General features: G+C 42.1%; 1 long non-coding RNA gene across 6 annotated transcripts in view; it reads right to left on the bottom strand.

Moving 5' to 3' along the window:
- The window catches only part of LOC130679526 (uncharacterized), a 101,766-nt gene extending 79,829 nt beyond the window's left edge, over window positions 1-21,937 (bottom strand). For 2 of the 6 annotated variants that reach the window (XR_008992514.1, XR_008992515.1), the window contains exons 1-2: window positions 20,795-21,937; window positions 20,014-20,095 (exon numbers count right to left, since the gene is read on the bottom strand). This is a non-coding gene — a long non-coding RNA (uncharacterized LOC130679526). The remainder of the gene's footprint in view (window positions 1-20,013; window positions 20,096-20,794) is intronic. The other 4 variants (XR_008992517.1, XR_008992518.1, XR_008992516.1 and 1 more) reach the window with 3 other exon arrangements.
- Window positions 21,938-22,189: the final 252 nt, after the last annotated feature.

Below are 22,189 nucleotides of genomic sequence, written 5' to 3'. Positions count from 1 at the left end.
AAATGGATTTGGCACAAGGTAAGCTAGCTAAGCCCTATGCCCCCGCTCAGGGCTGTACCTCCCAACGAAAGTGGTACCCTGATCGCACATAAAGGCATGCTCCACTCTCCAGCCCTCCCGCAGCCACTGGGCAGCAGTTGCCCAGAGGGGGCACCTTTTTCTTGTTCATACAAAGGAGCCGCGTAGACCAGCAGCAGCCCTGCGAGGGCCCTACGCCAAATGTTTCGCTGAGGAGTTTGAATGGCACCTTATAGGCAATGGGAAGTTGAAAGGATTTTATTCAGAGAAATAACATAATAGAGTTTTTGTATTGGAAAGGTCACTCTGATGGCACTTTGAAAGACAGCCTGGATTAAATGGAGGAGTTAGGAGGTGGCTGTGGTACTCACCTGCATGATAAAGGATGATGGCCTGGGCGATGGGGGCAGGGGCGGCAGAAGGGAAGGGGTGGGCTTGAGAGCCTCAAGGAAGAGGCTTCAGCCATCAGTGAGACATGGAGAGGGCTGACAGCAAGCAAGGAGGGAACGGCGACTCCCAGGTTTCTTGCTTAGGTGTCTTGTCATTTACCAGGACAGACAGAGAATATGGGAGAAAGAAAAGCTTTAAGAGAACTAACAGGTAAGAGGAGTAATTTTTGCTAAAGAGTTAAAATTTTTAATTAGATGTAAATTTTAAGGGCTTATAGGGAATCCAGGCAGAACTGTCCAGCAAGCAGTTGGAAATAGTTCTAGGTCTCTGGAGAGAAATCTGTTTTAAAGCTACAGTATCAGAGACATCATCACCTAGACAGTCAGAGGGGCTACAGGTCTAGGGAACATCGCACAGGAGAGAAGGTGGAGGAGAGAAGGGCCAGGGCAGAGTGCTGGGGGCTCCCAAAGGAGCAGTCAGAGGAATATGTATGCACCCAGGACAGAAACCAGAGCAGTAAGAGACCAGACAGGTAAAGGGAAGCATGCTGTAGCCTTCCATCAGGGAAGGAAAGGGTTTCAAGAAGGCCAGAAGAATTGCCATTACCAAATGCTGCACAAAAGGTAGGTGAGGACTGAGGCATCAAATGGCTGTGGCCAAATGTAGCAAATGATGGCTCCCCTTTCCAGATATTTGGCAGTGAAGGAAATGAAAAAGAAAAGGCTTCATTCTAAGAAGCAACCTCATATTTGACACTGGTTGGTATTTTCTTTCACCACTCATATCAATGGATACTGAACAAGCAGACTTGAGGCAAGGCCTGCCCTTTGTGGAAATCTCCCAGCTCACCTTCCTCCTATGTGCATCCCATGGAGTGACACTGCAGTCTAGGCTCTGGAACAAACACCATAGGCACAGAAGGCACTACTGTGCATGCACTGAGTCACACACATGCAATGCTGTACATGTATCAAGAACTTACTGTACTCTTTCTGACATTTCTCCCCAGAGAAATTAATTGACTTTGCTTGGCATGACTTCTCTGATAAATTCATAGCAGCTCTTGTGTTATAGTCTGTATTTTTTAAACAGAAACAGAAGGTAATGAAGTGTATCACTGAGGCTTTACTCCATAGGGCTAAGGGTGAGTTCACTCCCAAATGTGGATGAGTCTGGGGTTGAGTCATATGGAATCTTCAACCCTGTTAAGTCACTATAACCAAATGCCATTGTAACAAACACTGTTGGCTGATCCCCCAATATCCATTCTCCTTTTTCTTCTTGGTGAAAGAGCCCAAAACTTTAGCTAGGCACAGTGGTGCCCAAAATAAAATATATTTCCCAGCCTCCTTGAAGCTACATCTAGCCATCCGACAGAGTCCTAGTCAATGAGATCTGAACACAGGATCGGAATTTCCAAGAAATCTGCTACATTGGAATGGCACCTTTCTGTTTTTACCTTCCCTCCTTATTCTAACCTATAACTCAGCCAAAATAATTGGGGTTCCAGCAGCCATACTGAATCATAAAGTGACCTTAAGAATGGAAGGCATGGACTGGGATGGGAGCAGAGCCTAGTTCTCTGAGGACCACACCATCCAGCCCTGGACAACCTTCTTTGGATCATCTTTTATATGAAATAGAATGGACTATCCTGCTTAAGCCATGTTATTGGGTAGGGAGAACTTACTTTGCTACTGAATTCAATTTACAACTGATCTATCTATTTTATTAGATTCACTGGGTGCTGGCTATTCATCACTAAAGAAACTCCCCTGGTTCTGTCCTAAAGACTATCTTTTGACCTGCGTCACTCCTTACATATTCTAGTGCAAGGATGGGAAAACATGAGAAATCACATGTGGGAAAAAGCTAGAAGGTGGGATGCAATGCGGTCTTTTAACTCTTTACAAACAGTTGACAAGTGAGGATTTGAGCTAACTCCTATATCCAAAAAGAGAAGGAATCCCACAGAAAAGGAGGAGCACTTCACAGTCAAAAATAGAACAAATTCTGGCAGCAGAGACAACACACTGAAGTTCTACTTCCCATTTATTGGAAAGCAGTGTCTTCTGCGAAGCCCTTTATCTCAGAAGCATCATCTGAACTTCCCTTAAACACCAAGCATGGCCACAGCCCAAAGCAAAAGTCAACAGGCCTCTGGAGTGAAAAAGCCAGAGAACAAATCAGGAACTTCCCCCCATGAACTTCACTATCAGATTACAATAAGATGGGGTATGGGGACACTGATGCCTGGCATGGGTGGAATTAGGAAACCTTAATGGAAGCTGGATTAGCAATAAGAACCCAAAATGGTGCTACTGAGCAGCCACCAGCCACCCAGAGCCATGGCATTCCCCCAGCTGCATGCTTCCAACACTGCCTAACGTGAGGAACAGGAACTGCGACTTGCAGAGAAAGCAGCAGGTCATCACAAGATGGTGGCAGATACCACGTACCATTCACCAGGCCCTCTGGCAAACACCTTACACCCATTCTCACTGCCGCCTCACAACCAGTACCGGCGGGTGCTATTGTTACCCCTCTCTTACAGATGAAGAGTCTGAGATTCAGAGAAGTTAGGTGACTTGTTCAAAGTCACATAACTAATAATTATGGAACCAGGATAATTACTCAGGTCTCCCTGGTTTCAAACCTTGATTTTAATTTCACTATTAAGCTATGGGCTATTTTTTTCCCCTTGGTGTAGAATGGGATTTGGAGGAAGAAACTGTTCCTAAAAGCCACAGCACCTGTTTTTTTTTTCTTTTAAATACTTTGTAAAACAGATAGATTCAGGTTTTAAGGCAAAAAATAAAATTACTGAAAGTGAAGAGGGTTTCTTGATGATAAAATGTTTCATTCACCAGAAATAAAAAAGTTTACATTTGTATTCCCACATAACACAATCTAAAAAAATTTCAAAACTACAAACTTGTGTCTACAATCATGTTAGAAGGTCTAAACGTACCTCTTTTAGAAATTGATTAGAACAAGAAAAAAATAAACAAGTGTATAAGTGATTTGAACATGACTTGATCTGCATAGATGGAACACTGTACTCAATAAATAAAATATTGAACTTTTCAAGCTCTTATAGAATATTTATAGAATTGACCATATACTAAATGTTAATAAGTATCAACAAATGTCTAAGGATTGAAATGTTCAGCCTCAGTATTTCCTCTCACAATAATGCCATTAGGCTAGAAATCGATAACAAAAAATAACTAGAAAATCATCGTAAGTTGGAAAATTTTTAAAAACCTCATAAGGGAATCATAATGGAAACTAGAAAACAACTGACCAGCAGTGAAAATACTATATATTAAAATGTAGGATTCAGCTAAAGCATTACCTGTAGGAAAATATATAAACCTATAACCATGTATTTGAAGAGAAAAATGACCAAAAGTTTATGTTGAGTGTCCATATCAAGAAGTTAAGGAAACCATCAACAAAATGAAAAGACAACCTACTGAATGAATGGGAGAAGATATTTGCAAATGATACATTTGATAAGGGGTTACAATCCAAAATATCTGAAGAACTCATACAACTCACTAGCAAAAAAAAAAACAATTCAATTTAAAAATGGGTAGAGGATCTAAATAGACATTTTTCCAAAGAAGACATACAGATGCCAGTAGGCACACAAAAAGGTGCTAACATCACTAAAGATTAGGGAAATGCAAATCAAAACCACAGCGAGACATCGCCTCACACCTGTTAGAATGGCTATTATTACAAAGACAAGAAACATCAAGTGTTGGTGAGGATGCGGAGAAAAGGGGACCCTTGGGCACTGTTGGAGGGAATGTAAACTGGTGCAGCCACTCTGGAAACAGTGTGGAGGCTCCTTAAAAAATTTAGAAGAGAACCACTACCTGGTGCAGTAGGCCACTTTGGAGTATCTATCCAAAGAAAATGAAAATACTAACTTGAAAAGATATCCAAAGTGTGTATATATATATATATATGTGGTAAAATATTATTCATCCATAAAGAAGGAAACCTTGCCATTTGCTATGATATGGATGAATATGTAGAATATAAATATTCTATAAGAATTTTAAGGTATTATGCTAAGTGAAATATGTCAGAGAAAGACAAATACCATATGATCTCACTTTTATGTGGTATCTTTAAAAACCTGAACTCATAGAAACATAGAACATAGATTGGTGGTTCCCAGGGGTGGGAGGGCTAGGGGAACAGAGACAGGTGAAGGTGGTCCAAAGGTACAAACTCCCAGTTATAAGACAAATTAGTCCTGGAGATGTACTGTAAGGCCTAGGGACTATAGTTAACAATACTGTTATATATTTGAAAGTTGCTAAGAGAGTAGACCTTAAAAGTGCATGTATCACAAGAAAAAGAAATTGTAACTACGTGAGGTGATGGATGTTAACCAAATGTACTGTGGTTATCATTTCTCAATATGTACATATATTAAATCATTATATTGTACACCTCAAATTAATACAATGTTACAGGTCAATTATATGTCAATAAAACTGGTGGGGAGAAAAGAATATCTGAAATGAATCCCCACTAAAAAATGTCAAGTATTGGGCTAAGAGTCAGAAAACAGAAACATAAATAATAGCTCTCTTATTCTGTGGCCTGCTGCACATCAGTCCATCTCTCTGGAGTCCAGCTGACTTAACTACAGAAGAAGGTAAGTTTGGACCAGACAGCTCCTAAGGCCCATGGAGTAGGAGCTCTTATCTGACGTCCACCTAGCAGGCCAGCTATACTAACTGATACCCTCCATTCCGGACAGCTGGTCCACAGGGCATGCTGCAATCTTCCCTCCATCAGGTCACTCCAGGGCTGGGAATGACCAGTTTCTGCTTACCAAGAGTCAGTAATGTTCATGAAGAAACCTGTCATGTTTGTGGTTGTTAACAATATCGCTTATTTAATTTCATATAAATATTCAAATGTGAGGATGAAAAGAAAGAAAACTGTCATTTCTATAAGAATTAGGATGCATACTGTATAAGGATGATTTTGCCAATCAATCACTTTAAAATTTTGATGTTCATGACTGTCAATAACATTGAGAGGAATAAAAATTCTAGATAGAGTCTGCTCTCAGTTTGCATCAGAGACATCTTAAAATTTTTCACCTCCCTCTAAATAAATGAAATTTGGACAGTGGAGATGATGCATCTTAGATGAAAAATGATGCAGGATTATACATATAATTAGTAGACTTGCACTAAAAAAGTATAGAATTTATATCAAAGTGTAAATGAATACATTTAGATGTCTTAATATGAAATGTTATTGGTACATACGTGGGTTTTCTATGTTTTTTAAAAAGTAAATTCTATGCTTCAACTTTTTTATTAAACTATTGATCTCGATTTTGTTAGATAACAAGGCTTCTCTGTAATTTCATAACTGGGGTTATGTTTATGCAAAAGAAACACAGTGTTCATTGTGTAGGTTTGTTAAAGCATTCAGCTTCAATAAAATCTCCTTCTCAGAATTCTGAATAGCTCAGATGTTGGTTTTTCAACCCTTGTTTCTGTTTTTTATTACATTACCTGGCTTTTCCAAAGAACAAGTTGACCTAAGACAAGCAAGTCCACAAGACAGACAAGTATTTGAAATGCCCGAGCAAATAAACAGGAAAGCATTCTCTCACCTTCAAATGCTCTCCAGATATCCATGCCCCATGCTAGCCCCATTGCTTCACACAGTAACCTTCTGCTTCTACTAAAAGCCTCAGTACCATTAGGTTGGACAGGAAATTTAACAGAAAGAGCACTACACTTAAAAAGAGGAGACACAGGTTCTCCACATAGATGCAACCTTTGCAAGTGACCCTTGCAAGATTATTGCAAGAAAAAGTCTCAGTTTCCCCATGCCACTCTTATTGTTTTAGAAAAACTAAAGACAAATAAGATTCAAAGAAGGTTTTTATAAATTTCCTCAAGAGGTATATAAAATTTCATCTGTCCTTAACACACTTTAATACAGATGAATTAAGCAAATAGGCAACTGTGTTCAATGTAGACATAAATGGAGAGGGATGAAAGATGGAAATAGGATCCAAGTTATCTAGGAGAAGCCTGCAGGGCTCACTCCTGCCAACGTCCAGGGGCGATCAGACCTGAAAATACTGACTTGTGCTAACTAAAATGTACAGAAGACCTGAGGAAGGCATCAGGCTGGCAATACATTAAAGTGAGAAATAGAATTGTCACACAGACTAGAATTATTCAGGTTGGCATGACAATCTCCTTTTCTCCCTGTAGTCAGAGAAAACCAAGTGGTAATCAAAAGACACTTGTTACCATGAGAAATCAGTGTGAAAGACTCAGAAATACTTAAAATCTGTATGTTTTTTGCCTTCTGTCTCAACATGAGCAAACCTTCTCTGGAACCAGAAAATTGCCAGGAGGACATGCAATCAGAAAAGGGGGAATCAGATGCAGCTCATGTTTGAACATCAGGCTCACAACAGGGACACCCTTGCCTTTGGAACTGGAACTCTGAAAGTCTGACGGTAAATTCCCGCTCCCAGGGACAGAGCTGGCATGAGGTAAAAAGGAAAGGAATCCTTGGTGATTCTCTTTGTTTCTCTGCCTCCCACAGCTGACCAAGCCCTCCGCTGTGGACACATTATTTCTTTAGTTACGTTAATCCATTTTTACATGTATGAAGAGCTACAGTTTTGCAAGCCTGGACACCAGTCTGCCCCTTCCGGGTAACACACCTCTCTCCCTGCAGCATAACTGGACTCCCCTCACTGTCTCCGTTCCAAGAGGGCTTCTCCAGCCCCCAGAAGCCAGCTACCTCCATGTTGTCTTGTGGAAAACACAAGTTCACCTGAAAGATAGGCCCAGAAATGATTCCTGGTTTGACTTTGATGTCCTTAAATCTTTACTGATTGTGGTAGTTTCCCTTTCAGATCAACAAATCGGGATGTTTGAAAATGAACAAAAATCCCTTAAATTTATCAAACAAAAATATGGTTTCCTCATTCATCCAAAATTGCTGTTTTGTTGTTGCATTTTGTTTCCACTTTTGAATAGCCATTGTTCAGGATTCATGTGTGGAAATGACTTTAAATGACTTATATTTTAAGCCCACAGATTCACATACAACCTCACTGTAACTCAGGTGTCTTGTTACCTCCCTCCTCATCTTCAAGGTCCTTGAGATTGAAATTCCAATCAAACCAAAGTAACAGTGAGCCTTGTCAAATTACCAGAAAATTACCCAGGCTCATGGTAAGAAAACGGATTGAAAGTCTTGACTGAATTTTTGTCCCAATACTAACCCAGTGAGAAAAAAGAAGAGGCAAAAAAATTTTCATGACAGCAACCAAATACAAAAAGGGTCCTGATCTAACTCAGGAAGCTCAGTGCAGGGTGTTTCGAAACAAAGAGGATCAGTACAAATCCATTTCAGAACAATTCCTCATCCTCTCTCCAAGAATTTAAACAATTCATTTTAACAAAATATTGAGAATTCTCACTAATACCTAAAGATCTGGAGAGAAGCAAACCAAGTGGCTAGTGTTAACTTTTTCCTCTCCTGACAGAAACTATTGTTAAGAGAAATGCATGAAATTGAGAAAATGAAAGCCAGGGCCAACCCGGGCCAAAGTGAGAGTTCCAGGGCAACCCACACTACTGAGGAGACATTAAACACACCTCCAGTGACATGTAGGGACCTTGGCGGAGAGCACACATGCACCCCTCAGAAGGGGACCCTGACAGCCTCACTAAGTTCATCTCCCTTTACTGGCACCCTCAAACTAAGCCCAAGAGCCTAGTATTTTCTCATATTATGGAAAAGTTGAAACTCAGTCTCATACTGTCGCTTAGAGGAATTGGTTTGCGATATTGTGGGAAGAGATTTAAAAAGTCATCTGAATTATATCAAAACAAACAGGAAAATCCAGGCAAAGCTCCCAAACATAAGCAAGACATAAAACAAGCAAATAAAAATAAACCAGTATTGAAACTATGAACACAAATACAGCAAAACAAACCACAAAAGTACATTGTGCCCTAAAGCAATGAAATAAATTGTAAAATCAAGATTTCAAAGACAACATTATAACAGATCGGGGTGAAAATGTACATTGTAGCTCTAAGAAAACTAATTGAGAGCTAAAGCAATATCATAAAGTTAATGCAAAAATTAGAAAAAGCAAGGAACAGATTAAGTACTTTTGAAATTCATTACTAAAACATAGGAATGATGTGAGATAAAGTAAATGCAAAAGAAAAAGACAAATATAAATGAATGAGAAGCTAATAGATATGAAAACATAAAAGAGAATTCAACATAAAGAGAATTAGGATTCTTGAGGAATATCCCTCCTGCCCCAGTGAAACAGAAGATGTGTTCAAAAATATAATACAAGAACATTCTCCTGAAATGAAAACCTAAAACTGTAGATCGGGTTCTGGGATATGTGACACAGAAAGTTCAAAACTGAGACAAATCCTTGTTAGATTATTGAACTTTAAGGATTAAAAATAACCAAGTAAGAGAATTCTTCAGAATCCAGACAGTCAAATCAAAATCATCAAAAAAGTAACAGGAAAAAATCAGCTGGTTTCAGATGTCAGTGACAGAAGACATTGGAGCAATGTCTACAGCGTTCTAATGGAAAGAACTTGTGACTCAGAAATATCCAGCCAGTACTTCATCCGGGTACAATGGGAAGACTTTCTGACATGTGCAAGAACTTAACAAAAAGTAGCTTCTTGAAAAAAACTTTATGATCATGAAACCCAACCAATTAACAGATACAGCAAAATAATTAAAACAATAATAAAGAAGTCTTGTTGAATTCATTTCAATATTGATTCAATACCACTATGGAAATTATGGGTACCAAAGATAATGTGAACGTTATAAACCTGTACAATAAAAAAATGTGTAGCATACCAAAAATTGACAGGTACAGGAGAAGAGATGAAGAAGTGAATGAGAATACTCATGGGCTCTCCTTTCAAAGGTAGATATTATCTATAATGGAATTCCACTTAAAAATCTAGGACTCCACACAACTGAGTGTTTACCTTAATTATTTTTAACCGTGATAGGGCTCGTTTAGAAAACAGCACCTCTTGTGGTAGAAAAAGATATTTATTCAAACTTCAATGTTTCTTTAGTTTTATTTGTTTATTTTTCTTCTTTTAAACTCAGTAAACTTAAACTACGTACTCATTTAAAAGTATATATATATCATGACTCCATTTTTTTTAAGTTTTCCTCTTTTTAACATCTTCTGAAAATTTTCAAACAATCTCAAAAGTGAACTCCTATATACCCATCATCTATCTTTACAGTTATGAACATCTTACCTGTTTCCTCCGTCTGCTCCCCACCCCATCCACAACACATGCACCTAGTATCCGGAGTTTGCCTACCATCAATATTAACACCTGGAGAGTGGAATGTGGGGTGATTTATGTGTTACCCTTGTATTATCTGCCCTACTGAATTCCTTATAAGGAATCTAGAATTATTTTTTTTAATAGGAATCATCTCCTTCCTCCTTCCTAATGGCCCTCTCTTGCCTTTCCAAAATAACCAGAAGCAAACAGGTCAAAATGCTAACGGTGATTGATTTTGAGTAGTGAAAGTGTAGATAGTTTTTTCCTTTTCTATTTTTTTCCCCAAAAGATAGTAAGAATATTTGAGAGACCAGTGAGAAGATATGCTGCACAACTTAATAGATTCCCATAGACATTCCTGTTCTCCCCAAACATCCTTTCATTCTCACCTTAAACCCTCAGGGACAGAGTATCCCCCACCTCTGTTTTAAACTATGTGCAAGATAAGAGCTATATTTGTAACAACCTTATTTAAGCTTCGGGACAACATGCAAAGGTCAATACTCTTGTTATTCCAGTTTTATAGATGAAGAAACTGAAGCATAAGAAAATTCAGCAAATTATCTAAGGTCAACTATTTCTAAACGTTGGAGTTGGACTTCAAACTTGGATGGGAAAAAAGTCATCCAGAAATCCAGATTCCCTCTTGTCCCTCTCTCCTTGCAGGAGGAAAGGAGGCCTAGTCTTGCCCCTCCCTGAAGTGGCCTTATCAGAGCTCTGTTCCATAAGCCAGGCCCAAAAGGGAATTCTTTCATCAGCTGCTTAAGAAGAAATTTTCTCTCAAGATAACATTCTTCTTGGGGTAATCTCAGTTGCCCTGCAGTCTCTAGTTACATATTACGGTCTTTAATGACTAGAGGTGTTGTTTATTGGACTGAAAAAAATTCAATAAATGCAATGGCCTCCTGGCCATGAATTACATCTAAGAAAATACTAACTCTCCTTTATTATGCTTTAAGCTCACAATCCAATAGTAAAGTATTAAAATTCCTTTTCTAAAATCATTGCAGATCTTATAGGATGAAAGTCTCCTGCCTTCTGACAAATTCAACATCACTGTCCTATTTTATAAATAAAGTGTCAAGGTACAAAGGTTAAGTAATTCGCCCAAGGCAGAGAAAGGCAGGGAAAGTAAGGAGCAGTTTTATGAAGCACAATAGTCTTCAGGTTTACTATCAAACAAGGAAAGTCACATTCATGCTTTGGGAATAAAACTCTCCCCAGGGCCAGGGCTAGCATCCCTCTCTCAGTGTTCTTGGCAGTGTGCAGCAGCGACGTCCTGAGCACATCCTCTGGTGTCTGACTTGGGTTTTTTATCACAGCTGATCCACTTTCTAGCTTAGTTATTTAACTTCTCAAAGCCTCAGTTTCCTCCTCTGTAAACTGGGGTAAGCAAGGGGATTAGTTCCCCAGGTTGTTGTAAGCAACAAGAGAGAGAAAGAGTGTAAAATATTTCATAAGTTCCTGCCATGTAAGTCCCCAATAAACATTAATCACAGCATATAACCTCTCTCAACCCTGAAGTTCTGCTGCAGTCATGCTTGTTTGTAGAACCCTAATATATTCAAAGTGGTAGGCTGCCTCTTCATGAAAATCAAGCTACTTAAGATGATGAGACCCATGAGTTTAAGTGAGTAGAACAGGTACCAGCTTCACTCCTATTTTGATTTGGATTTTACCAGAGTATAGAGTACCTTCTTAAAGCCTGCAAAGCAGACCTGCACATATCACATTAGCTCTGTGATGTTTTTCTGGGAGGCAAAGCATGCCATTCAAAAAGCCTTTCTTCTCTATTAATCAATGGGACCCAGGAAAAGCTCAGCACACACAAAACAAACGGGAGGTGTCCATAGTTATTCCTTCTCAGAGCATGGCTGCCCAACCAGTGTGCTGTGAATGGTCACAGGATGCCTGTCATTCATCCTTGGGACTGATGGCCACCAGCCCAGAACATCAACATTCCCCGTAGAATACTGTTAAGTATGACCACTATCTAAGAGATCTTTGGTGTGAATAGGGTTGAGAAGCAGTGTAGACCCAGTACTTCTTGTCCAAGAGTTGTTCAAGAACTGTCAACTGTGATGTCGAGTCCTGGCTGCTAACCCTTCGATTAAAATTCCTTGCCTGTTAACCAACACAGTCATGAAGTGTTTGCCTCTCTACTTGAAAATCTATCCAAAAAATTTAAAGGCCGTGGTGGTAACCAGAAAATGGGACTCCTAATTAGACATCCAGTGTGATTCAGCTTCTCTCTGAGTACACTTTGAGAGGTAACTGTGACCTCAACTTACTCGCCAACCCAAAGCTGCCCTCAGATCAAATGTCCCGCCACCCAACTCCCACCAAAATTGGTAGAGATGGCCGCAAGCACAGTGACTACACACTTTAATGAAAAGCCGCTTTTCCATCAGATGCATCATGTATGAATGGAAAAACAAAATACTTGTTGCTTCTAATAAGTATAGAGAGCCTGACAAGGTAATGACTTTTCTCTCCCCCAGTGCTAATCGCAAATATAATAATGTCTAAATATGATTTTTTATCTTTAGACATGCTGTTTTTGAGCAAAACCTGAATTCTTGGACTTGCACTTCTAGTTTACATCTCCCAGTCACTGACTCAGAAACACAGGTGAGTGAGAGATGCTGAATGAACCCGACCCCTGCATGAAATGGTTTATGACAGATGACGATATATGAGGAGAATACGAAATTTGGATGATAATAGGTTTATTTATTGATTGCGAATAAAATTCATGAAGTGTGAAGCTGAAAACTACACTGGAGGGAATTAGGCAGGGAAGCCATCAGAAAGAGTGTGCACGACAAAGAAATGGAGCTCAGGGCTGCCTGATGGCAGCCAGGGTGGGCATGGACGGGAGGACTGGGCTGGAATTTGGCTGATGCTGCTGACCTGCCGGAGTCCTTGGGCAGAAGCCACCGTCTTCTTTCTGCCTCTGCTCTCCCCCACCACCACCCCTCGACCCTGTGCATTTGGCCTTATGTGGTAGCTGGGAGGGGAAGAGCACAGAAATCCAGCAGGCTGCTCTTCCGGAACCAGCTCTGCTGCTAGCTCTAGCAAGCTCTGTGACCTTGGCCCAGAGCTTGAAGGCCTACTGGAGGAGCCCCTCCATTTTCTTTCTGTGTAAGAGAAGAGGCTTTATCATTGAACAGACATCCCGGTAGATAGTGCTGAGCCTGATAATGCCAATGCAAGCAGAGTGAGGCTGCCGCTGTTACTGGAAGGCCACCTCTGTAAACACGTGCAGTGCAGCCCAGCCCAGGGCAGTGACTCCGCAGCCAACTCAGCTCTTGCCATTCCCAACACCCTCTGAGTCTCAATTCTATAGTTTAAACTATAAACTCACGTTTTTCCAAGCACTGGAAGATGCTCACCACAAAAATGGACTAAAAAGCAGCAAAATCTGAGAGGCTTTTTAACCCCAGGCAATGTCTAAGCGAGCCAGGAGCAAAGGACTGCAGCCCAGTGAGTACATTAGCATGTTGCTGGATGATTTACCTACCAGAGGGAGCCAGCCATCTCCGAAGTGCCTTCCATATGTGCTCCCTGACCAAGCCACTGCTGAGACAGCTCAAAAACCTACAGAGAGGTTTTTCCTAATGTGCACAGGAATTTGCCTACCATAACTCACAAAATGGAACCAGAGAAGTATCTCTTTGTTTTATTCATTTTCCTGCAGCCTCCAGAAGCAAGTTTATGGAAAGCCCTTAAAGACAGGGCTTCCTAAGAAGTAGTTTTTCCAGAATCATGACAGGTAGTAATTGAAGAAGAGAAAACTTGTGGCTCCAATTTAGGTTAATGACAATAAAGTCTTGAAGTAGGTGTTACCCTCAAGGTTCTTTGAGATTTCAGTTGAAACCACAGGATCTGTGTTTGTTTTCTAGGGCTGCTAACAGATTACCACTAACTTAGCATCTTAAAATAGCAAAGATTTATTATCCCCCAGTTTCCATGTGTCAGGAGACCAAGTCCGCATCCTCTGTTCAGAGTCTCGCCAGGCTGAAGTCAAGGTGCCCGCCAGCCAGGGCTGTGATCCTGTCTGAGTGTGGGTCCTCTTCCAGGTTCACTGGCTGCCCAGAATTCAACTCCTCGGGCCTCAACTCCTAGAAGCCACTCACAGATCCCGGCCATGTGACCCTATCTAGATGAAGCCATTTGCTTTTTCAAGGCCAGTAATCTCTTTAAATACTTCGGTCTCTGAACTACAGGCCCTCTTTCAAGGGCCCAACTGATTGGGTCAGGCCCATTTAGGATGGTTTGTTTTTAATTAAAGCCTCTTCCCACACCTGCCCAACCCCTTCATCTCTGTCATGTAAGGTGACATAATCATGGGAGCTGCGGCCCAACACCTCTGCCCTATTTCACGGGCTGGGAGCCCATCACCAGTTCTGCCCACACTCGAGGGGAGCGGCTGATATAGGGGCATGGTTATCAGGGGCTGTCTGAGAGTTCTGCCTACCACAGGATCTCCCTTCGTGTCTTTCTGTATGGTCCGGTTTACTCACAGATTTCACTTTTGCTCTCACTGCGCAGGACTCTCTGCTCTTGCTGGAGAGAAATCATCCAGGAACAAGCCTCTCTCCTCCATCAGCATTGCACCCAGATTTTTCATTACTGCTCTGAAATTTGAGGACAGGAGATGATGGAAAGTTTTCACCACCACCCTCCACCTGCCACCCTGGCTTATTCCTTCTACTGCTCTCTCTCAGAAAGAGTAAGCAAGTACAAAATCTCACAGTCGACTCAAAATCCCCAGAGATGATGCAAAATTACCCTAGAGAAGGTCACCTCATACCAGGGGCATCACTGACAGCACCCCAAGCAGAAGAAGTTTACACCCAAGGGGAGGTCACAGAGAGGCTCAGCCTCCAACACGCTGCAAACTGCAGATGCAGAGCTAACCATAAAGCTGATATCTCTTCTCAGTTCAGAGGAAAACCAGCTGCTTTTCTCCTTCCTCGTGCACCTTTACCAAGCCACCTGCCTGACCAGCAAGATTTTTGACCTTGGCCCACACTCCAGCATCGAAATACTTCACTTCTCCACATAACCTTTTCAGCAGGAAACAGGTCTGTGGTAAATGTGAGCTGTGGTGTTTTCACAAAAGACCATTTTGTTTCTGCATTCATTCCTGGCACTTTTTCATGCTCCTGCCCCTCCACCCTGCCTTTGCCCTGGTACTTCCACCTCTTTTTCTACATCCCTCCTGCCTGCTGAATGGTGTTCAGCCATGACTTCAACTCATCTACAGGCTTTCTGCCATCCCCCCACCGGGCCTGCCTCCAACACTCTCCTTAGTCCATGATATACTGAGTTTCTAAATGGAGAAGCCTTTTGCACTAATGAATAAATGGTGCCAAATCACCCAGCAAGATTGAAAGAGAATACTCTCTATAGGAAAAGAAAAAGAAGGGAAAAAAGGAAGGGGAAGAAACATGTCAGGACCACCGAAAGATAACGGACAAGTCAACCGAATTTCTACAACATAAACTAAATCTTCAGACCAAGACTGAAACTGACTTGGGTGGGGAGAAATTTCCACCTAAGACATCCAACTGAAAGGAGGTATTGATTGCATTACAAAGCCCACATTGTCGAAGCAGCAGTTTCAGTGGGTCCCAGAGAGCTACAGCTGGCAGAGCATTAACATCTCCCTCGACCACCATCAGAAAAAAGTAGTTGTCCTTGGGCATCACCCAGTTTTTAAAAATGTGGGTCAGATGGGCCCGGGTTTGAATCCTGATTCTGTTACTTACTGACTGTGTGATCCTTATCGATTCATTCATTGGCTGAAAGCTTCAGTTTCTCTTTTGTACAATGGAAGCAGTAGGCGCACGTCCCAGCTGCTGCTGTGAGGATCGTATTAGATTATGTGATATGTAATACCATTATGTGACATGGCACAATGCCTGGCATGTAACAAACGCTCCATAAATACCGTTGCTGCTGGCATTAACACTCCCTGGACTGGGAAGCAAGCTGCGCCCAACATAATGCTGCTCAAATATACCCTCTTGCCTCACTTAAATGTTGTGGCCAGACTGGCTTCTTTGATTTTGTTTTAACTTCCAGGAGAGAAGAGGGATTTATTTTCCCAAATTAAGAGCTTCTGAAACTTTAACATTACAATAGTCACTTGAGGCAGGAACTATCAAAATGTTGCTGTGATCAAGACATCTACCCCCAGATTGCAGTCTCAGGGGGCATTTTCTCTGGGGACAAAGCTCTATAGAAGCATGCTGGCAACTCAAGCCCAGAGTAAAGCCTGGGCTTTTTTCTGCATTTGTACAACTGATATTCCAAGAAGGTCCAAAGGAAAAAGAACATTCTCAGAAAGCCTTCCTGGAACTAGAGGGGGCCAGATCAACTCCAAAAGCTCTTCTGGAAACCTAGAGTCATTGAATCAAGGAAAGTGTAAGGAGACAAGAAGGGCCACTTCTAATAAAAAAAAATAACCTTCAAAAAATGTTTTGAATGTCAACATTGTTCATTTCAAAAAATTTCAAGGGTACAGGAAGCAATTCAGATGCTAACTGTTTGTAGTAATCCCCTTAACCATAAACCAAATTCAAGCCCTTGCCTCCTGCTTTAAATCAGACCCCATTCCATAAACACATGTACCAGCCCTTTTCACAAAGTATCTGGTCACAGGTCATGAGATTTGTTTCCCAGTAAGCGTCAAAAGTCACCAGATATGAAGCAAATTATAGAGAGCAAAAATAAGGCCCAAATTAAATTCTATCCATGGCTAAACTCCTAAAAAGTAGAACTTCTAGAGTAGTTCTCAAAATTCAGTGTGCCTAAGAAATGACCTGAGATGCTTGCTATTAGGGCTTACACCTTCAGTTTTTATTTGTTCAACAAAGATCTGTTGAACGGCTTATGTGTCGGGCAGTCAGGGATACAAAGATGATCTCTAGCTGCTCAAAAGCTCATTGTCCAGTGGGGATCTGAGCAAAACACAGACCATTATAATAGTGCTGCCCAGTTAAACTATCATCACAGAGATATCTCACCCTTATTCTTGGAAGATCTTCCCCGGGAGTAAGGCCACAGAAAGATGAGAACCAGCAATCACGATGTGCCAGGCCGTTTATATACATTTGCCCATTTCATCCTGAGGCTGGGAACATCTTCCCCATGTGACAGGGAAAGAAACTGAGTGTTGCAGGTGGGTTTGTGTGCTGGGCCTGCAGCCCAGGTCTTTCTGCCCAGAGCCCACATTCCAGTAGCAACTTCCACAAGGCTGCGTGGCTATGAAATGGCACTGGAGTCTGGGACAGCTGGGTTCTCAGTCGGTCAGTGCATTCTGTAGGGCATGGAGAGAGAGACCGCTGAATGGAAAGAACTCAGAAATACAGGCAAGAGAATGTTTTCAACAGAGAGACTGTGAAGCCCAGGGCGGCTGCGCACCCCCGCCCTGCAGGGGTTCGGGGGATGCCCCTCGGGTGGTGAGAGCTTGGCCACAAGAGGGCAGAGTGTGCATTGACCGATCACAACAAAATCCCAAGAGCCCTTTGTGAGAAGGAAACCTAAACCTGCAAGCATCATTAACTGTTCTGGTGCTGATAAATATTCGCTGTCCTCCTGCTAGGACAGGGAACAGACTTTTACCCAAGACTATGGCCCCTGGTTACTGCATCTCAGAACACAATGTGTGGGAAGAGCTCCATTCCTTCCCAGTATTATAAAGCTGCATGCAGTTCAGGTAACCTAGGATTTGAAGAGTTAAAGCCTTTCTGGAATACCACAAATTTTCCCCACCAGCATGAAGTACATAGTGCACTTTAAAAAATATGGGTCCATCATGTCCCTGTAATATGACAGCCATATAATCATAAAAGTAATAGTAAGAGCAGGGGTTCGGGAATCAGCTTTGGTTCAGGTCCTGGCTCTGTTACTTACTAACTGTGACCTTGGCCAAGTCACTTAATGTCCAAGAACCCCAGTTTCCTCATCTGTTGTAATATGAGAACCTATCCAATAGCTTTGTTACAAGGATTGACTGAGTTACAGACTACAACTCAGTTAACTGACTGTAAACTATAGCACATTAACAGTCATTACTGGTAGCTGCTCTGTTGTGGTAACTGTTAGCATTCATAACAGAGTTTAGCTGCACATTAATACCACAGAGAAAAGTAAGACCTTTCTAAAGGACACCTTATCGTCCTACGGTCACCACACTTCTGTGCTGTACTCATCAGCGCCTCTTTCTTTCCTGTTCTAAGTGAAGAGGCTCCCCTCCTCAGGCATGTGGCCAACCCTTCAGTGTGCAGCTGGGCAATCACAACCTCCCACCTTCTCAGGAACCTGATGCTCTTAGTCATCATTTGTCACACCTGACTTGTGCCTCTTCATCTTCCCCCTTCTCCCTGGCCCATTCTATTCCCACATTGAAACATGATCTAGTTTCTTCTACCTTAAAAATAAATATACGTAAACAAAGCCAAACCTCCCCCACATCTCATATGCCCCAGGAGCCCCCATCTCTCTCCCCTTGGCAGCAGAACTTCTCCATGGAGCTTTCTACAGCCCACAGTTTGTGTCCCCTCACTGCTCATCTACTTCTTGGCCCATTCCAGTCAGATTCCACCCAGTCTGCTCTGGCCAATGCCGCCAACGTGACGGCACTACCCCACTGAGTGGTCCTCAGCTCTCTTCAGCCTGTGAAGTAGTTGAACTTGTGGAAGCACCACTGTCCTTCAGGCTCAGTAACACCAAATGGTTCCTTGGCCTCATGGCTGACTCTGCTTTCTCTTCCCAGCTTTTAGGTGCTAGAATCTTACAGGCTCTGTCCAGGGCCTCTATTTCTTATTCTACTCCCTTCTTACATGCTCTATTCACAAGGACCCAGTGGCCATCTCCACATCCATAATATTTCAGTTGTAGGCCCACACACACCTCCACCTAAATATCTCAGAGGCACGTCAGGGTCAACACATCCCAAACTGAGTTATTTCTCCCCTTGCCTGTACCCCTGCCACTGGCCACCACACTGCTAAACATGTTTCTCCAACAGTCTCTCATCACTGCATTCAACACTCCCCCATGCAGCCAGGTATTTAAGTAGGAAATGTGGCAAGCACTTTCCCATATCCCTCATATCCAGTCAGTTGTGATTCCTGTCCATTCTGGCTCCTACATTTTGTTTCCAAATCCCTTTCCCTTGGATGGATCGCTGCCTTCATCAAACTAAGCTACCATCATCTTTTGCCAGCCCTACTCCATTCTAGTCTCACACTTCAACCAGAAAAATAGTTTTAAATACCAATTTTGCCAGGTCATTTCCCACATCTAAAATCCTGTGTTATAGTTCTTTGAGTAAAACCCAGAATCCTCAAAGAATTCTGAACTTATCTCCCTCCTCTGATCCTTTCCTATCTCTCCAGCTTCATCTCCCTCTAGTCCTTTCCTTCTCCTTGTAGCTTCCAAAAAGTCTCTTCCCTCCCATCTCAAAAAACACATTTGAAAGTGGGTTAACTTATCAAACATCTATTGTGAGCCAGGCACCTGAATTTCAAAGCTGTATCAACCAATGTCCCTACCCTCCAGGAGTTTCCAGTCCTAGGCAAAGGGGAGCCCATCTATACCTGTTAGTATAGAGCAAAATGTGATAAATAGCATAAAGAAATGTACACACTGGGGAGTTCAGAGGAGGAAGTGAACAGAGATGCAATGTATAGAGATATCATCTCTGCACATCACCACATAGGATGGGGAGGACCAGCAATTCCCATATATGCATGGGATGACAAGGGGTCCAGAGAAGAATGAGTGAGAACAGGAGACATAGCAATTATGTCAGGTTGATCAAGGGAAAAATGATATCGAGAAAGAAGTGTGTCCAATGTCAAGTGCTGCAGAAACTCAGAAACACAGGCCCTCAGTCTGACAACCAGAGGTCATGGATCTGTGAGGAAGTAGTTTCTGTGGAAGCCAGATCACAAAGAGCAAAGCAGCTGGTGCAAAAGTGAAGACTGGCTCTACTATTCCACTATGTCAAGAAAGTTGGAAATAAAGGAAAGAAACCATGATAGGAGGCAGTTTGAGAATTTAGTATTACTCATCACAGCTGGGACAAGACAGGCAGGCACCCATTTGGGACTGAGTCTCACTAGTATCTGCTGCCTCGGACCACACAGTGGGTGGGAGTCCCAGAAAAGGAGGCAATAAAAGAAACAGGGATGTTGACACTCGGGCTCACCTGGGGAGCCCCTCTCTGGTGCCTGGAAGCAGCTCTGGGGACCCATCGGAGGCAGGGCCCAGAGCCCCACGCAGAGCACCAGCTGTACAAAGTACCCAACAACAGAGGCTGGTTGTAAAACTTAAGCAGATCCGACACTATAAAATACTTTGTAATGCGCCATTGAGGCAACCAAATAAGAGGCTTGAATAAATTTATATTCCAATTGCTAAACATTACAGCCAATTTAAAAACCCACAAAAGTTTTGCTGAACAACTGTATAAATTAGAATGGATCTGTCGCATAGTACAGTACCTAACAGACTGAGACATAAAACAATCGGAGCTAACTCCCTCTTACCTGCTAAATCATCTTGAAATAGATCTGCTAAGCTCAACTTTTTTTTTCCTTTCAAAAACCACTCTGTGGTAATTCTTATGTTTATGTGAATTTTATTTATTGATTATTTATTTGCATTTTTTTCTATCAAGACAGAAAAGACTAAAAGCTGTCAGGGCCAGGAATTTATCATCCCTGAACCCGTCTTCCTCCCGTGGAAGCTCCACACTGACTCAGGATGCTTCTTTTCCACTGAGCCATAACAGAATTATCAGCTGGTGCCTACTTTATAGAAATTGAAATCTATACACACTCACATACACATGCATGCTCACACACTAATGCATACACATGCACACACATATACATGTACACATGCACATTCATACAGAGAGGCAATATAAGGAAGAATAAGAAACTAGGCCAAGAGCCAAAGGAAGAAAATCCTGTGTCTGTTCCTACCTTGAATGTGCTGTAAGATTTGGGGCAGGCCCCTTTCCTCTGTTCCTTGGGTTCCACCCCTAATCAGCTGGCTGATAACAACTGTAAAACACACACTGAAGCAGTAGAGAGGTATGAAAGAGTGATCTTTCCCCAGGTATATAGTCATGTTCAAAAGCCAGGAGTTAAACAGCAGAGCAAAGTATCGTGCCTACATAATTCTCACAGCAGTCCTATGAGATATCAGTGATCATTATCTCCATCTTTCAGGTGTGGTAACTGAGATCTAGAGAGGTTATTTGTTCAATAGCACATAGCCAGTAAATGGCAGTTCTGGAATCTGAACTTGGATTTCTATCAACACACTATAGAGAAGACAGCTGAAGTGTGGGTAGCCCAGAAGCAGATCTGAGACTAACTCCCTCTTCCTCTAGGATATTAGATGGTCCTGAAGTGGCGACAGGCTGAAGGTGGGTTACTTGTCTGTTTCTCCCACTAACTCTTAGAAATTCTGAAGAGAAGCTTCATCTTCTCACTCCCAAAGGCTACTCAAGATTCTCTGTCCAGGTAAAGCAAGAGCATTGTATGAATGGAGCATTAAGTCTTAAAGATAGGATAGAAAAGAAGTTCAGCTGAGTATTGTAGGGTCTGGAATCTCTTCTATCCTTACTGTTAACTAGAAAATTCCTTTGGGGCTCCTTTGTTCAAAAAAGAAAAACAAAAAAGAGAGATGAATCTAGTTCATCTTATTTAAGCCTGACAACAAAGCCAGCTTGTGAAGCAACTTCTCTTGGGTCATAAACCAATCCCTAGGCCTGTAAGATGGAGGGAGATGTAGGAGGGAGGGACTTCTCACACAGGCCTGTGAGACAGGCCTGCCTGGGCAGCAGGAGCTGTAGGCAAGCTGTGAGCTTCCCTTAGGAATGGGGAGAGGAATGGCAGGAAGGGCTGAAATGGACAGGGTGACATATCCAATTGAAAGGTGAAATACTCAGGTATTTCAGTTACTTCCCTTAATGTATGGATGAGGAAACCAGGACATGCCCAAGGTCAGCCAGCTTAGCGGCTTGGACTAGGTCTAGAACTTGAACTCTCCTGTCTCCCAGACTAGTACTCTGTCTTGCAGAAGTGAGTTAATGACCTAAGAGAGGAAGACAAAGGTCTCAGGACACTACTCAGAACAGCACAATCATGTCAGGAGAGAAAATAAAGGTAGCCCAGGTGTGTCCATGAAGCTGGCCAACCCCCTCCAGACTCATCCCAGGTTAAAAATCCTGCCGGGCTATAAAGGGACAGGGTGGGTGGGGCAGGGCACAAGTGCATGCGCTGGGGTGAGGGTAACTGGATTTTAACTCTGCCAAATCCAAAATAATTGTAGATATGAGTTCCCCGATTTCCAAATACATTATTACTTTG

Source organism: Manis pentadactyla, chromosome 11 (assembly GCF_030020395.1).
Source record: "Manis pentadactyla isolate mManPen7 chromosome 11, mManPen7.hap1, whole genome shotgun sequence".
Taxonomy (NCBI): domain Eukaryota; kingdom Metazoa; phylum Chordata; class Mammalia; order Pholidota; family Manidae; genus Manis; species Manis pentadactyla.
The sequence above is the reverse complement of the archived record's forward strand: the minus strand, read 5'-3'. Positions and strand labels throughout refer to the sequence as shown.